This window comes from Chanodichthys erythropterus, chromosome 11 (genome assembly GCF_024489055.1).
Source record: "Chanodichthys erythropterus isolate Z2021 chromosome 11, ASM2448905v1, whole genome shotgun sequence".
In the NCBI taxonomy this organism is placed as follows: domain Eukaryota; kingdom Metazoa; phylum Chordata; class Actinopteri; order Cypriniformes; family Xenocyprididae; genus Chanodichthys; species Chanodichthys erythropterus.
Genome location: NC_090231.1, coordinates 55,988,487 through 56,007,308, shown reverse-complemented (window position 1 = coordinate 56,007,308; position 18,822 = coordinate 55,988,487). Strand labels below are relative to the sequence as shown.

The 18,822-nt window shown below is 36.8% G+C and overlaps 1 protein-coding gene across 1 annotated transcript in view; it reads right to left on the bottom strand.

Annotated features, from left to right (window-relative positions):
* vat1l (vesicle amine transport 1-like) overlaps positions 1-18,822 on the bottom strand; it is a 44,076-nt gene that overhangs the window by 8,807 nt on the left and 16,447 nt on the right. The window lies entirely within an intron of this gene.

Sequence of the window (18,822 nt, the reverse complement as noted above, 5' to 3'; positions counted from 1 at the left end):
CGGAGTTCAGAAGACCGTGTTCACATCATCCAAACGTACCGAACTCTGACGTCAATCGAACCCGGGTGCGCACCAAAATGTGAAAGCACCCTAAATGCAAATGAGCTGCTGCTCCCCACTCCCTTTCCAGGAAAGCGCTTCCTTCAAAAGCTCCTGCCTGCATCGGATACTCTGCAAAATACTATATTGGTTTTGATTTTGGCACCATCGTTTGTGTGAAGTACAATAAACTTCATAAAACTCATCAGTAAAATTTTGGCTAAATTTTGGGGTCCGCTACAACAGGCTTGTACTAATAGTGGATAAAAGCAACATAAGTTATAACCATAATTACCTGTTCTATCTCCATGCAAAATATATTCTCTGGCTCTGTAGGCATCATTGTCCGACTCCAGTTCGAACTGAACACCTCTAGTGACAGTTTCTGACATTTTCAGTGAGTGAGATTGTCCTGTTTTGTTGTTGCATGAGCTCTTGAAGCTCCCCCCTCTTCTTGAAAGAGGGCCGGGAGCACCAGCTCATTTGTATTTAAAGGGACACACACAAAAACAGCCCACCCCCCCCCCCCCCAAAAAAACTGGCCATTTTACCATGCTATAAAAATTATCTGTGGGGTATTTTGAGCTAAAACTTCACATACACACTCTTGGGACATCAGAGCCTTATTTTGCATATTGCAAAGGGGCATAATAGGTCCACTTTAATAATACTGCATACTGTTTCATAATGTATTACAACACACTGAGGTGCAAGTAGTACAGTATCTGCCACTAATTAAGAATAAATAGCTTCTAACAACTACTTACACTTAAAAAAGTGTAAATGGCAATTAACGCTACTGCAAATAGCCTCTGCCATAGTGTTATTCCAGAAAAATGAACCTCTTCCTGTGAGAACAATTCTCCCCAATCTGTACCCTGAACTTGTTCATTATCACAGAGACAAAAGGTGACCTCAGATCAGCCTAGAATGAGCTCAGGTTGGCACTGGCTTTCACCCTCTGGAATTCCCCTCCCATGCACTGAAGTCATGGGAGCCTAACCGCCTGGCACTCAACCCACTTCCCTCGCTCTCAAATAATGCACCTGGTCAAGTGCTGGAACAGATGAAGGATGTTGGTCAATTACTAAAAATGAACATAATTAAACTGAAATTCACTGACATTCATTAAAGTACAAAATTAAATCCGAAGGCTTTTTAAGTAGTAAAACAATTTCTGAGCTATCTTAATATAAATGAGCAGTCGTTGGACAGCACATGCTGTCACTAACTCTGAACTAATTTATTTTCAAGCGTGAACTACGGAGCGAACTTGAATTAGTGTGTTCCCTGGTGTTATGTGCCAGTTTGAGCCTGGTGCCGCCACAGCTTGTGAAGACTATTAGTCTCTTGTCAGACACATCAAAAGAGCACATACAGTCTCTGACTTTATCAGGCTGGTCGTTCTGTTCAGCCATTTGAATATAATGATCTGGGTTACTCTTTAACTTTAATTAAAGGTACGCTGCTCACAGAAAAAAAAAAAAAAAGATGAGGTAATATTATCAGTCTTTCTCATAACTTATTAAATGCTGTTTCACATAGCTATGAGGTTGCTAGGGTGTTCTGGTATTTGGACAAGAGGTAGAGAGTCTCTAGTGGTTCATTTAGCAGCATTACTACATTTAGAGCCAGATTCACTAAACAGGGCATATCAGCGTGAGATCACAATTCCAAAAAAGTTATGCGCATGCACTCTACTGATAACGAGCAAATTTCCATAACGACCAGCGCAAATTAGCGTCTGGTGTAAAGACCCCCTGTGGTGAAAAACAAGCTTTTAATGTTGTTTATATGTCTATGTGGTGTTTTTAACATACTTTAAGACAAACCATGTGCAAATTCATCAGTCAACACCATTGCTATTTTCTTCTTAAAACTGTAGTGAACCAAAGACAGTCTCAAAAACGTGGTTTGAAAAAGCTGATGTTTCTGACGTCACAAACAACCTGTAACAAATCACGTCAACGAGTGGATCTCTGAGCTGGTGTGAACGAGTGGAGGAGGGGCTAATTTGCATATTCATAGAAACGTATATACTAAATGAGGGAAGGATGTAGAGTTATATTCAAGCTTTTTTAAGGCATGAAGAATTTTTCTTTTTTTTAAGGAAAAACGTTTAAATATTAAAAATTTTGGCAATCAAACATTAGATCTAAGGGATAAAATTATTGACTACAGGGGGACTTGAAGACAAGCTTTTTTGGGTGGTAAATAATGGTGCAAATCTTAGTAAATTGACTAGCATAAACCTTAGTAAATCACCTTGATTCAATGTGGCTACTACGTAATATCATACAGGTATAAATTATTTTTTAATTGATTATTAAATTGTTTAATTAAGGTCTTCCATGACAAAGTTCAAGATAAATCTTTTCATTACTACTGGAGTTGCCAGTTTGCTAAGTTTCAAATGAATATTAAACAGCAAGCACAAACTACGCAAAGCAGCAGCCACTCACTGTCTGAATTCACTCACTTGTTTTCATTCACTCCTTCAAGTGAACTATATTAGTAGAGTAATGTAGGGAATAGTGAATGAGGGTATAGGGGGCATTTCGAACACAGCCAAAATTACAAAGAGTCACTACACTGCTATATGAAAGAAGACAGTGACTGGAGAAAATAAGCACTGCTAACTTTGAGCAAATGATTTATACATATAAAATAAGATTTGTATAGTGATTATACAATTTTTTTTTGCATTAGTGTCATCAACAAATCGACAAGTGGTTAAACAGTTGCTTATTTTAATTTAATAAAATTATTATAAATATTAATACAAACCCGATTCCAAAAAGTTGGGACACTGTACAAATTGTGAATAAAAAAGGAATGCAATAATTTACAAATCTCATAAACTTATATTTTATTCACAATAGAATATAGATAACATATCAAATGTTGAAAGTGAGACATTTTAAAATGTCATGCCAAATATTGGCTCATTTTGGATTTCATGAGAGCTACAGATTCCAAAAAAGTTGGGACAGATAGCAATAAGAGGCCGGAAAAGTTAAATGTACATATAAGGAACAGCTGGAGGACCAATTTGCAACTTATTAAGTCAATTGGCAACATGATTGGGTATAAAAAGAGCCTCTCAGAGTGGCAGTGTCTCTCAGAAGTCAAGATGGGCAGAGGATCACCAATTCCCCCAATTCTGCGGCGAAAAATACTGGAGCAATATCAGAAAGAGTTTCTCAGAGAAAAAATTCAAAGAGTTTGAAGTTATCATCATCTACAGTGCATAATATCATCCAAAGATTCAGAGAATCTGGAACAATCTCTGTGCGTAAGGGTCAAGGCCGGAAAACCATACTGGATGCCCGTGATCTTCGGGCCCTTAGACGGCACTGCATCGCATACAAGAATGCTACTGGAAATCACAACATGGGCTCAGGAATACTTCCAGAAAACATTGTTGTGAACACAATCCACCGTGCCATTCGCTGTTGCTGGCTAAAACTCTATAGGTCAAAAAAGAAGCCATATCTAAACATGATCCAGAAGCACAGGCGTTTTCTCTGGGCCAAGGCTCATTTAAAATGGACTGTGGCAAAGTGGAAAACTGTTCTGTGGTCAGACGAATCAAAATTTGAAGTTCTTTTTGGAAAACTGGGACGCCATGTCATCCGGACTAAAGAGGACAAGGACAACCCAAGTTGTTATCAGCGCTCAGTTCAGAAGCCTGCATCTCTGATGGTATGGGGTTGCATGAGTGCGTGTGGCATGGGCAGCTTACACATCTGGAAAGGCACCATCAATGCTGAAAGGTATATCCAAGTTCTAGAACAACATATGCTCCCATCCAGACATCGTCTCTTTTAGGGAAGACCTTGCATTTTCCAACATGACAATGCCAGACCACATACTGCATCAATTACAACATCATGGCTGCGTAGAAGAAGGATCCGGGTACTGAAATGGCCAGCCTGCAGTCCATTTCACTAGAAGCCTGTATTAGACAAGAATGGGACAACATTCCTATTCCTAAACTTGAGCAACTTGTCTCCTCAGTCCCCAGACGTTTGCAGACTGTTATAAAAAGAAGAGGGGATGCCACACAGTGGTAAACATGGCCTTGTCCCAACTTTTTTGGAATCGGGTTTGTATTTAAATGCCAGGAAAAAAAGATTTTCAGATTACCAGATATATATAATTTTTCTATTGGCTATTGTTAGGAATGTTTTATTAAGATACAAACATTTATGTTGTAATATATATATATATATATATATATATATATATATATATATATATATATATATATATATATAAAAAAATGCTAAAAAAATAGATTTATGGAGAAGTACTTCCTTTTAAAATGTTGTTGTCATAGCACTATCCTCATCAAACCAGGTTCATAATATCAGTTAATATAATAATGAGATAAATGTTTTATTGCAAATGCCCCATATTATCATTTAGATTTGAAATTGCAGGTACTGAAACTGAATACTAAAAATATAAATATAAAATATCCACTAAGATTCAATAATCCACTCAGACTTGGTCCTTTATCCATATAAAACCACCTGTTCTCAACAAGCACTTTCAAAACTACAAGTACACGGATATAATTATTTCAAGACAATCTGAGGAAAAAATTAGACTGAATAATGTGAAGTAGGGCTGCACATTATTGGCAAAAACTGACATTGCAATATTTTTTTTTTTTTTTTTTTTTTTGCGATATAGGCCTATATTGCGACATGAAAACCATCCATTTGGAAAGAATGAATCATTCTAGAATGATTTGGGTGATTCTGTAGGAAAGTGCATCTGCATAGAAAATAATAAACAATTTACAAGCATTAAATAAATAGAACAAAGATATAAATGAAATAAACAGTGCTTTATGTTTTTAGGTAAGTCTAACAGTATTCAGGTACAGAAATGGAATAATCAGATGTAAAATAACACTGCATACTCTTCGCTGTATAAATTAAATATAATTAATTTTTGTTAAAGCTACAAAAGTGATTTTCTTTCTGTATTTTGTTTGATTAACATTAATGACTCAGACAGCAGCAGATTTATTAGACTGCTGTCACTTTAAGACCTGATATAATGATACACATCCATTTTATTTCTCAGTTGTTTAGATTCACATAAGCCATATGCGAATGTGTTTACAAGGATACTCACTGAGATGGGTGTTTTATATTATTTTGCATGTATATGTCTGTTCAAGCACAAACAGACGAGAAAGAGGACAGAACTCGGTGTTTGTGACTCTATGTATATGCACAGAAGACAGTGTGTGAGCTCTGAAATGAGTTCTCTTTTGGGCCGTCTTCCGCTCAAATGCCTTTAAATCCCTTGAATGTTTAAACTGACAGGACCTAAAACACGTGCAAATGATAAACATTCACTCTATGATAATTAATCTGAGAACTACATGCATTTCGAACTGTGATGCCTGGTCCGTACGAATCACAGATCAACTACGATCCCTATACTTGACATTGCACATTGTAATAATTGAGTAAACTCTGTTTTCTTCAAGGAACACAAAAAGACCACTCTTTTCCATACAGTGAAAGTGTAAAAAGACACCATAAAAGTAGACCATTTGTTCTATATTCTAAAATAATATGTTCACACAAGTATCACAAAAAGATTTAAAGATGGCGAACTCTGATGGTGTCATCAAATCTTACTCCCTCGATGTGATGTCAAGTGCGTGTGAATTGCGTCCAAAGATGAATCATATAGTTTTGATCATAACCTAGCAAAGTAGACAGTTATAGACCACTGACTTTTCAAGTACTTTCAAGTACATTTTTTTTCCAGCACTTCAAAGCTCAAAAGTCTGTATAATATCCAGCTGAAATGTTATTTTTAATGTGATGACCAAAAACCTTTTTTGTTCATCCTTTAAAAATTATCCACATTTGTGAAATCTATTTTTCTAGTTTTTGTCTATTTTTGTCACTGTTTGTACTGAAGTGTGAAGTATATATTTGTAGGAAAGGTCACAAAGTCTCATGAAAAACAAAAACTTTTGGTTACACTTTATTTTAAGGTGTTAATTAGCATGTACTTACTCTAGAGTTATGGGTACATCATTTTAAAATAAAGTGTTACCAAATTTTTCTTCAAATTGCAATTTAAATTACACAGACAGCGAGTAAAGAGAGCTTCCTTTATAATCACTGAAGCTGTCAGTTCAGTGCAAACTCACTGAAATCAATGAAACTGACTAAACTTCACAATTTATCTATTATTTACTTTGTTTCTTCACTTTGTTTGTTGAAATGAGAGGATTTGTGCACGTATAAAACTTAGTAAACTTGCGCTAAACATAAACGTTTTGAACAGGTTCTCACTACCGGTAACTAAAACACCTCTGATCGGTCGTTATTTTGAGAAGAAATAGCCCGTGATTGGCTACAATACTCAATACTGCAAAATTACGTTGTAAATAGGGCTGGGAAAATAAATCGATGCCTTGCGAATCGAGAAATGATTCTGGATTGATTCTGAGATTTTCCCAATGCATCACGATTCTCTCTCGAATCGATTCTGAGCTTAGTTTTTAACAGCAGATGGCACTGCATGCTTTAGAAACAGCCGTACTCTGCTTCCTTCCAATTCCTTACACACAACACTTGAACCTTCTATAAAATAATCAGGTTGAAGCCAATTAAAAGGGTGTTTACAATGGGCTGTTTACATTAATCTTGCATCATAAACGCAGTTTGAAGTGCAAGTACATTCTCAGACTCAGTCAAACTCACAAACGCTCTTCTTCATGAGCATTTGAGCGGCATCTGTTGTTAAAAACTAAGCTCAGAATCAATTCAAGAGAGAATCGCGGATGCATTCGGAAAATCTCAGAAACGATCCACAAATTGAAAAGCATCGATTTATTGTTGCAGCTCTAGTTGTAAATACAATAGACTCATCTGCAGCGCCATTGAACTCATGTGACACGAATGTAACAACAAGATCACTTTAATTTACTCACAAATTATATGTGACACGTGGTAATATTACTCCATTAATCCTGCAATAAAAACATTACTTTGCAACTGCCCAGGCAGATGCCATACCCTGTGATTCCCTGACACCATGTATGTTTATTTGGTCAGAGGAGAATGGGTCCCAAAACTGAGCCTGGTTTCTCCTAAGGTTTTTTTTTTTTTCATTTCTGTCACCTGATGGAGTTTGGGTTCCTTGTCGCCTTTGGCTTGCTTAGTTGGGGTTTAAAGAAACGTAATATTCAGTAATATCTTCAATTTGACTGCACTGACAATATCAGATGAGAGCAAAACATCAAGGTGAGTAATTGATGACGGAATTTCCATTTTTGGATGATCTAGAAATAATGCAGGATCAGACATTATAACATTTCTTTATATTATGTTCTTCAAAATCTTAAAACCTTCTGGATGCAAATGAGACCCAGATTAATCCAGTTGGTTAGCCTAGTGTGACATCTTAAAACCCAAGATTACTACGAAACATGGATGAATTAAGGGTTAAAAGGGATCCGTGACGTGTGAAAGCTACTTAACTGTATAATAACTCAGGAATACAGCTGTGGCCTTGAGGAAAGGACAAGCTTTTCTCTGCTGCGAGAATGTTGTAATGTGGTTAACATGCTGCTTTATATGTGTGTGGGTGGCTGAGACTTAACAATATGCAAAGAAACAGATCATTTTTGTGCTTGTGCAAACCATGTACAAATGATTAAGTGCTTCTTTTTTCTTGTATGCGTCATACTGTACTCTCTTGAGCAAATGCTCACTTAGCCATGCAGGATGAGGAACTAATTGGCTAAAGCCCACAAGCACAGACCAATTAAGCAAACATCCAGTATGCCTGTCAAGCATCATGCTTTGAGATACAGCTCTGCCATTCCATTCTGCAGGTCTCAGGTCAGTGCTGATCTAAACATCTTTGCATCTGACTCGAAGTGACTTCAAGCCACTGCCAGGTCACCAGACACCAGCATAGAGCAGGCCCCCGGTTACCACGACAACAGTGCAACGCACCGTGTGATTGAGGAGAAAATGTCACAGAGCGGCTTCTTTGTTGGGCACAACGGCCAATGAGGTTTGCTGCGGTCACTGACGTGAGACAACACTACAAGTAGAGCTCAAATGAACATGAACTGCTGTGCAGGCAAATGTTCCACAGAAAAGATTAGTGGTGATTAGGAAGAATGACTCAATTAGTCAAAAATCATGACAGGGTCATATTTCACTCCCAAATGGAAAAAAAAAAATGAAGCCTATTTTAAAAGATATTATTTATCATTATTATTATTATTATTATTGTTATTATTATGTGTAAAGCCTTTAAAATAAGAAAACGAATTTAAAATATACAACATTCACAATAAAATACATTTTAAGTATGCAATAAATATATATACAAAATAGCATGATGAAAATGTATTACATTTTGCATTAAAAAGCCTCTTTTTAATCATATTTCTTTAAAATGATTTAAGCTTTTTTTTAGCAGTGTTTGTAATTATCTTCACCTGTTCACTAACTGAACTAATAATTTGCATTAAACAATGAATAATGAATTAACACAGTTTAAAGATTCTAAGAGTACATAGCTCTGTTAAATCAGTATATATTAAAGGTGCTAACGTCTTTTTAAAAGATGTAATATAAGTCTAAGGTGTCCCCTGAATGTGTCTGTGAAGTTTCAGCTCAAAATAACCCATAGATTTTTTTAATTATTTTTTTTAACTGCCTATTTTGGGGCATCATTAAATATGAGCCGATTTAGGCTGCGGCCCCTTTAAATGCACACGCTCCCCGCCCCCGGAGCTCGTGCTTGCCTTAAACAGCATAAACAAAGTTCACACAGCTAATATAACCCTCAAAATTGTTCTTTACAAAGTGTTCGTCATGCATACTGCATGCATACATCGAATTATGTGAGTATTGTATTTATTTGGATGTTTACATTTGATTCTGAATGTGTTTGAGGCTATGCTCTGTGGCTAACGGCTAGATTTATAAAGAATGAAGTTGTGTTTATGAATTATACAGACTGCAAGTGTTTAAAAATGAAAATAGCAATGGCTCTTGTCTCCGTGAATACAGTAAGAAACGATTGTAACTTTAACCACATTTAACAGTACATTAGCAGCATGCTAACAAAACATTTAGAAAGACAATTTACAAATATCACTAAAAATATCATGATATCATGGATCATGTCAGTTATTATCGCTCCATCTGCCATTTTTCGCTATTGTTCTTGCTTGCTTACCTAGTCTGATGATTCAGTTGTGCACATCCAGACATCCTGCCCTTGTCTAATGCTTGAACATGGGCTGGCATATGCAAATATTGGGGGTGTACATATTAATGATCCCGACTGATACGTAACAGTCGGTGTTATGTTGAGATTCACCTGTTCTTCGGAGGTCTTTTAAACAAATTAGATTTATATAAGGAGGAGGAAACAATGGAGTTTGAGACTCACTGTATGTCATTTCCATGTACTGAACTCTTGTTATTCAACTATGCCAAGATAAATTCAATTTTTAATTAGGGCACTTTTAAAGTGTCAAGTCTTTATACTGATTTAAAAATATCATAAAAATTAATAAATGCACAATATAACACAATTTTATTATGTAATAAATATATACAAAATTGCAAAATGAAAATGTATTATATTTTGCATTAAATTTTTTTTATTTTTTTTAATTTTGGGGTGAATATTTAATCTTATACTACTGCGCTGTTGAATGCTTGAATCTGATTGGTTGACGAATGTTCTATGATGTGCAATTATTTTCAGGGAAACGCACGGCTAAAGTAGTTTGACTGCATTCACCAAATGTTTTCAGTTATTTCAAAGGTCCTTACAGCCTAAAACAGCAAAAGAACCAAAACCCAAAACAACACTGACCAAGCAAAGAAATATAGTAAACAATAGGATAAAAATGACAAGTTTTATTATGTACGGAAAGCACAAAATCTCTTTCTACTGCTCTCTCTCCCACTCAAAAGCACACACACACACACACACACACAGTACGGACACAAACTCACACAGAAATGTGTTGTCAGTGCTGCTCTGACGATATTATCAGTAAAATAGTTTAGCAGCTTCAAAGCAACATGACATTTCTCACTAGCGAGGTAATAATGGCATTGTTATTGAAACAGATAAACTTACAGTTTCGCTATTAGTAGAGACACTGCTGCCAAACTCTGACTCAGGTAATTCACACATGCTTAATCTCTCTTTCTCTCTCTTTCTGCATTAATAACTGCACTAGTCTGCTATAAATGGCTCAAGCCTGCCTTATAACTCTAAAATTCAACATGTTCTCCAACCAATATGCCTATATAGGTTATTTGTCACTTCCCTGAAATACGACCCATATGAGCGTTTACTAAAGTTGCGCCCCTATCGACAACAGGGCACTTTCATTTTAATGGATTTTACCCTTTTTTCTGCGTGATATTTCGGGTTTCGCGTAGCTCAATAGTCAGAGCATTGCAATATATAACAATATGCAATCATGTGATCATGCAATCGTGGGTTTGATCCCAGTGCTCATAAAGTGTATAAGCACTATAAATCACTAAGGGTAGGTTTAGAGGTGGGGTGGGTGTAGTCGTTAATAAAAGAAAAGAGTTTTGCTAAATGGAAATAGGACAAATGGTGTAAAAAGTCCAGAGATTGCATTTAAATGAACACGCATTTTGATTGATAACGACAGTTATACGTCATTTCATGATGACAGACGAAACACAAAACTGTCATTATTTTTACGCCAGCTAGAGGGCGCATGACTTTAAAATGTAAATATAGGTTGTAATAAGGTGCTTAAAAAGCAGCCTATAGGGTCTGTTTTTTTTTTGGAGGACAGTCCGCTAAAATTACATTTTGGAATTATTGAGGTTCAAGCACTTTAAGGTCTTTAAGAAGCACATGCGTAAAAAGGTATAATGTTTTAATTACCAAGCCTGTAACCATCTCGTTCATAAATGGAAAAGACCATTTACAGCCAATACAGGTAATTTACCATAGGAAATATATGGTTTATTAAGCTTTTTAACAGTTATCAAGGTTAAGCCAACAATCCAGGACTAGTTCACCAAAGTTAGTTTTTGAAATAATCTCCAATATATAAAGAATGATTTGATGGACAGCGGCAGTCCTAGAGACAAAGTTGCTCAGAATGAGGAGTTCTACTATGTGGTATGAATGTTGTGGGCATGTGCAAAAAATCGTGTGATAGACGATCCTTTACGCAAGTGACAAAAGCAAAGGCGCCCCCCGGAGGCCGATTTCTTTTGAATCTCTCACAGGCCTCTAGGGCCGTGAGTTAAACAGGCCCAGCGAGTTTCACTTTGATTGGCCTACATTAACCTTATCTGAAAGCAGCTCAAACTTCATTGGCTGATGGCAGACATGTTTTTTGAGACACATCAACGTCCTCATAGACAATCATGGCATCTTGACGCTGCATGCCAATTTTCAAGTCAATCTGATTTATTGTTATAGCCATATTCATGTTTTTTTTTTTTTTTTTCAGGCCAATCGGGGCGATCCTTGGTGACTTTGTAGACAGTGTGATTAGTAATGTATTATAAGCGGAATAATCAACTCCAGCTCGTTGAATTATTAGAAAATAATGCACACCCGAGGTGTAACTCCGCTTCATGGCCGCATTACCACCTCGGGTGTGCATTATTTTCTAATAATTCAACGTTCCATCATAAATTATTTCTTACATGAGAGAAATTGTCCAATATCATCAACTCAGGAGATTTGATTGGTAAATAAACATGAAATTTAACATGAAACAGACAAAAATAGTGTCCTGCCGGCTGTATCATTTGTCACAAACACATAATAAAGATTGAATATCCGCCAGGTAAGAGCTCCGAACGTTTTTGGTGTTCAATTTTACATCAGGAAAGCCATCTTCATAACATGCCGAGAGGGAGACAGCAGCTTGAACTGTAAACACATAATGAGATTCTAGTCCCTCCTGCAGCGCACCACACACATTACCGTCTGCCGAAAAAGCAAGCCCATTCAAACCAAGGCCTGTGCCCCCTCGGATTTTTAGAGCAAATGGATTTTAAATGCAAAAAAAAAATCTTCCATAAAATGAACTCCCAAAAAAAGAAAGAAAGAAAGAAAAGGTGCATGGTTTGCCATCTGTGCTCAACCTCAGTTCACTTTTCTGTCATCCTCTCAATTCTTCTCCTTTTCGCATTACAAAAGCAGTTTCTTTCCCTCCTCCTCACTCATTTTCATTCCCCCCACTCTTTTTTCACTCCACTCATTTTGTCTTCTTTGTACTCCTTTTCTCTCTCTTATCAATGTGGGAAGTGTCAGAGCCGCACATGTTGTGTCTTTTGTGTTGTACATAATCACCTGACCCTGGCTGACAAGGATCTAACTGCACTACAATCCCCAATCACCCATCTCGAGCTGTACTGCCTAAAGCTCAGGATATGCAGTAAATGTTCGAGCAAAGTGCTATAATTTATCAGAGAACATTTTCAATAGACCCAAAGGCTCTTGTCATTGAGACAGAAGATCTATGGCAACAGTGTTAAAGCCAAGGTAAGTCAATGATTCATGATAACATCATAGTCTTTGAAGAAAGAAATTTGGCTGGTTTGGCTGGTCTCAAAATTATGGAAGCTTCTTTCCGTCACTGAATAAAAAATAAAAAAGGTATAATTGCAACTTTTTATCTTGCAGTTAAGAGTTATTTTCTCAGAACAGCATGATATAAACTCACAAAAATTATAGGTCCTATTTCCACCTGTAAATGTGTAAAATGTTTTGAGCTTATCCACTTTTAACCACTTCCAGAGGTAGTCGAAAACGATTTCGACCGGGTTTTTTCCATCATCTCCGGGCGTGTTCATATGTAAAATATGTGAGCTTATTTTGTTTATTAGATCGAAAGATCTGAAAAAACCCTAACATTTACCCAACCATAGACCCTCCTCTCCAAGAAATCAGGACAGAAGTGGTTGAAAGTGGACAAAAAAGATGGATTAAAATAACAGGTGGAAACGGGAATGTTTCTCCCTCATCTACTTGTGATCCGATCGACCAAATCACATCTTTATGCCAGGTGGTAACAGGGCGATAAAGTCAGAATTGTGAGATATAAAGTCATAATTATGAATGTCCAATTTTGAGGAAAAAAAGTTTATATCTCACAAAAAAGTCAGAATTGCAAGAAAGAAATTTCAATATTTCAATCACATTGAAAGGTTAGAAAAAAAAATTAAAATGAGCAGAAATGAACTTTGGTGTAATTTTATGAAATATTTTATGAAATATGATATCATAAAGTAGCATGGCAATTTAAATGCACGAATGCACCATTCTCTGCATGAGCACCAGCTGTACATGCTAATTTCACCAGCGCGACGCTTTGAAGTCTCTCCAAAAGATCACAGCTCTCTACACAAACAGGATTACAGGTGTGTCCTGCATAATGAGTTCTCGATTAGCATCTACAGGAACACAATTATTTCGCCATCCCCACATTACAAGCTTAAAACTGCAAACAACTTTTAATACATTTTAACTGTAGTAACATAATACTGTATGCAATTGAACCGTGACAAGGCAAGAGCCCAAAATGAGTCCTAAATGTGTAAATATACAGACGTATGGACCATAGAGACTGACAGGTGTAGGCCAGACGGCCCACACAAATCTTACGTATTAAGGACCCTATATGGGAGGTCGTAACAGTTCTGTACTCTGGTATAAAGCTCTGTCCCACAGAAGGCCGACACGCTAACATCACTGCTGAAGAACTGTGCTTCACGACTATCTTCAGGAATTCTTTGGTAACACTTCAGTTTAGGATCCAACTCTTACTATTGACTAGTTGTTTACTGGCATGCATATTACCAGGATATTGGCTGTTTATTAGTACTTATAGAGCACATATTAATGCCTTATTCTGCATGACCTTATTCTACATTCTTAATCCTACCCAATACCTAAATTTAACAACTACCTTACTAACTATTAATAAACAATAAATTAGGAGTTTACTGAGGCAAAAGTTGTAGTCAATAGTTAGTTAATAGCGAGGATTGGATCCTCAACTAAAGTGTGACCAATTCTTCTCCACACATGAACTCTGGACAAGCTGACTTATTTTAGGGAAATCTAATGCATTGGTGAGCCGCCCAAAGAACAAAATCTAACATTATTTTCAGAATTTAAGAAATGTCTTTCAACCCACGAGTTTTAATTTAAACTTTCCTCTTCTAGTAAATAACGGAACTTGCGTGCAGCATAGTGAATCTTGTGGAGAATTGTTATGAGAACATTTAGTTTATTTTCCTGACCGACAATCACTCACTAACCGATTATTAACCATTAAACGACACGATTAAAATGTCAAATTAATATTAAATTAGAATACATGAGTGTCTATAAAATACCACTAATTTTTTTTTCTTTCCAGTGATCTCGCTTTGCATGCGCAAATGGCAACAACAGAACATAAGGATTCACACATCATACACCTGCAATGCAGAGAAAAACAGAATAATAGGCTATACAAGGAAAAACATAATTGTCACGATCACCGTCTGCTCCTGTCAGTTCCCGGACTACACTTCCCACAATCCTCCCTGTCAGTCACATGTTCACGTCACACCAATCACCTGTTGCCACATCCACCCTATAGCACACTGCACTGATCACCACACCCAGCTGCAGCTCATTTACAGGACTATAAAGGACTGTCACACACACCACCTCACCGCAAAGTCTTGATTACTACTGTATCATTTCTGAGCGTTTCTATCCTGTCTGCCTGCTTGTTATCGTTCCTGCCTGCTTCTCGTTATTGACCCATTGCTGCCTGTCCTGATCATTGCCTGTCCCTTGACTACGACTCTGCCTGTTCCTCACTGTTTCTGTTTGTTCCTGTTTTGACCCTGCCTGTACGACCAATCTTGTTATTAATAAAACGCTGCACTTGGATCCTCTGCCTGAGCTCCCATTCATAACAATAATAAGACTACACAAAATACAAACTCGATTCCAAAAAAGTTGGGACACTGTACAAACTGTGAATAAAAAAGGAATGCAATAATTTACAAATCTCATAAACTTATATTTTATTCACAATAGAATATAGATAACATATCAAATGTTGAGACATTTTGAAATGTCATGCCAAATATTGGCTCATTTTGGATTTCATGAGAGCTACACATTCCAAAAAAGTTGGGACAGGTAGCAATAAGAGGCCGGAAAAGTTAAATGTACATATAAGGAACAGCTGGAAGACCAATTTGCAACTCATTAGGTCAACTGGCAACATGATTGGGTATAAAAAGAGCCTCTCAGAGTGGCAGTGTCTCTCAGAAGTCAAGATGGGCAGAGGATCACCAATTCCCCCAATGCTGTGGCGAAAAATGGTGGAGCAATATCAGAAAGGAGTTTCTCAGAGAAAAATTGCAAAGAGTTTGAAGTTATCATCATCTACAGTGCATAATATCATCCAAAAGATTCAGAGAATCTGGAACAATCTCTGCGTAAGGGTCAAGGCCGGAAAACCATACTGGATACCCGTGATCTTCGGGCCCTTAGACGGCACTGCATCACATACAGGAATGCTACTGTAATGGAAGGTTGCATGAGTGCGTGTGGCATGGGCAGCTTGCACATCTGGAAAGGCACCATCAATGCTGAAAGGTATATCCAAGTTCTAGAACAACATATGCTCCCATCCAGACGTCGTCTCTTTCAGGGAAGACCTTTCATTTTCCAACATGACAATTCCAGACCACATACTGCATCAGTTACAACATCATGGCTGCGTAGAAGAAGGATCCGGGTACTGAAATGGCCAGCCTGCAGTCCAGATCTTTCACCCGTAGAAAACATTTGGCGCATCATAAAGAGGAAGATGCGACAAAGAAGACCTAAGACAGTTGAGCAACTAGAAGCCTGTATTAGACAAGAATGGGACAACATTCCTATTCCTAAACTTGAGCAACTTGTCTCCTCAGTCCCCAAACGTTTGCAGACTGTTATAAAAAGAAGAGGGGATGCCACACAGTAGTAAACATGGCCTTGTCCCAACTTTTTTGAGATGTGTTGATGCCATGAAATTTGAAATCAACTTATTTTTCCCTTAAAATTATATATTTTATCAAATGTTTAAACTGAGATGTCATCTATGTTGTATTCTGAATAAAATTTTGAAATTTTAAACTTCCACATCATTGCATTCTGTTTTTATTCACAATTTGTACAGTGTCCCAACTTTTTTGGAATCGGGTTTGTATATATTTCACTGAAATAATTAACAGATTAACAAAACAAAAGAGAAAAACTGTGCATCAAGTAGGGCTAGTACAGGCTATGCTCATTTGATGCATTGTATTCGTTTTCTTTTTTTTTATTAAAATGTTTATCTTTTATTAAATCCAATTGATCGTGCAGGCGCCTCACTCACACACGCAGACACTACATGTCAGTTCTAGCATTGCTAACCTTACATTTCAACCATTTATCAGCAAACTAAATGCAGACAAAGTTAACACTGCTCAGTTCAATGGTTTGCTATTTTTTTGCGGGTGCGAAGGATGATGTTTTACGTGGATATTGAAACAAGAGTCAAAAACAAAGCCTTAGTTTATAATGAACAGTAGTTCAGCAAGCAATAAATGTTACATTGCGAATATGGAAACATTTGGATTCCTCCTGATTGAGAGGGGTAAGCTATGTGAGCCCAATTCAGTTTTGCAATTTCTGCTTTATAATGAATGCCAATTATTATAACTAATTAACATTTTTACTGTACTTTGTAAAAACTGTAGCGTTTTTTACCATTAAAATCACGGTCATTTTAAAGCCTGCATCTTTGTCCTGCTGTCTCCTGCACTACACTAAAACATCTGTCAGTGATGCATTCTTGTGCTGACAGCCATCAATTTACCCCCAAAAGCCAGGTATGAAGAAACAAAAACTGAATTTGATTATACAGACAAAAAGACAACAGATGCTGTAATATCCACAAATTCAAGAGTCTGACACATGCTCTCAGTTGATGCAATCAATCAGTGTGATATAAACACTGCACTCAACAGCTGCAGGGAAACACAGGAGGAAACGTGTGAAAGCGCTCAGTGAGAGAGTGAATCACACAATCTAAAGAGTCATGCGGATGACAGCTATCAACGCTTACAGAGTATTAGATGAGTTCAGCCAAACATAACAAATGTTCACATGAGCAAAAGTAGTGTTTGTGATTCTGCCATAGGCACAAAGAAAAAAGAAATATAATTTGAAAGTACACAATTCTACTGCGACTGTGCTATTGATTTTATATAACTATTCTCTAAGTGAGAAATTATAATCTATTTATACTACGGGGGCTGTTAAATGCTTGTACCTGATTGGTTGAATGTTCTAAGTTGTACAATTGTTCCTATTATATGATAACCAGTGTGCATAAACTTACCAGATTACTGATTGCCTTTTACTTCCTTTTTATTCATATATTTTAAAACAATTAATTTATTTGTGAAAAATACTGTAATAGGATTGCAGAAGTTACCATCTAAGGTATAATCATGTTTATTTTAAAGATTTATTTTTTAATTTATTAGCATCAGCCATCAAAAAAAAAAACTGTCAACCACTAGATAAAACCCAAGGAAGTGTCTGTTGTTGTTGGTCAACATCTGTCGGTTCAGTGTGAATTGGCCTCAAGGAAAAGTAAATTGAAGCTGCATAATCAAAGAAAGAGTGTGCCTCAACACCACACAGGAAATCACACAGTTATCCATCATTTTCAGAGACTTCTGCAATGAGAATAAAGCGAATCACACACAGCTTGGTAAAACACGGCCAGGTTTGCCCACAGACTGTGCTCTTCTGTTGGGTTTCACAGAGGGAGGGTGTCTAGCTGTGTAGGAAGAACAGAACAACATAAACCAGCAAATAGATGTACCAGAGCCGGACAGCCCACCTGTCATCTGATGGTCTGAGACAGCAGCTGATCACATGCATCTTCCTTTATAAACACCTCAACAGCCAAGCTTTCAAAGGGCTTGAGGGAATTTGATTTTCAGGGATTAAGAGGTAAATTTATTGCTTGACTGATGACAGAAATCTAAAGTGAAATCACAATGACAGAGCACAAAGAATGTGATTCAAACTCTAATTATAAAACCCACTGTTGAAATGATCAATGAAATTAAAGGGATAGTGCACCCAAAAATGAAAATGATTCCATGATTTACTCGCCCTTAAGCCATCCTAGGTGTATATGACTGTCTTCTTTCAGACGAACACAATCAGAGATATATTTAAAAATTCCCTGGCTCTTCCAAGCTTTGTAATGACAGTGGATGGGGGCCGAGATTTTGAAGCCCAAAAAATGCATCCATCTGTTATTTATACGTTTTTTTTTTTTTTTTTTTTTTTTTATGGCAGCACTATCAACACTGAAATTAATCTGCAGCAGTCAGTTTACAAGTTGTAATTACGAGTTATACAACTTTTACAAGTTGGAAACTCGTAATTACAGTAATTTCTACATAGTGTGAAAGCACATTTACAAAACCACTTTGAGTTCTAACAATAAATGTAAAGAAGTTGTTTATGTTCATTATAAGGCTGTCAAGCGATTAATGTTTTTAATATAATTAATTACATGATGTAGCGATCAATTAATCGCAAATTAATCGCACATCAAATTTGGCTCCCAAAAGAACCAAACCAGTGCAGCAAGATTCTCTGGAGTCTGAATGTTGAAATTTTGATTCA